We start from the raw sequence: 447 nt of genomic DNA, 5'->3' as shown, positions 1-447 counted from the left end.
GGATATAATGAGTTTATTGACTCACTGAAGTAAGGAAGACCACCCTGGTATAGTGGACACCTCAGCAGAGATGCAGGAAATCACCAGGACTTACACTTGTGTTAGGCTAGGTGGTCTGGGAGAGAAGTTGTAAGNGAGCAGCTGCTCTCAGTTGGCTCCATACTGCCAGGCACTTGGAGCAATTTTATAAATGACTATCTTAAGAAGTCATATGCAATACGTGGGAAGCATAGTAAAGACAAGGCATAGGAAGGCCCAGTCGGCACAGCTGGAAAAGGAGATCGTTTCTATGATTTAGAAAGTCCATATCAAGATGGAACTTATCTGTTAAGATCCAATTCAGACACACAGTGCCTTGCATGATGCTGGTGTTGCTATAGGCATTTGTGGTTAGCAGAAGTAAGTTCAGATGTAGACAATGTGAGGTCAATTCAGAACTCAGAATCT

Source organism: Mus caroli, chromosome 9 (assembly GCF_900094665.2).
Source record: "Mus caroli chromosome 9, CAROLI_EIJ_v1.1, whole genome shotgun sequence".
In the NCBI taxonomy this organism is placed as follows: Eukaryota; Metazoa; Chordata; class Mammalia; order Rodentia; family Muridae; genus Mus; species Mus caroli.
Note: the sequence above shows the minus strand (reverse complement) of the source record.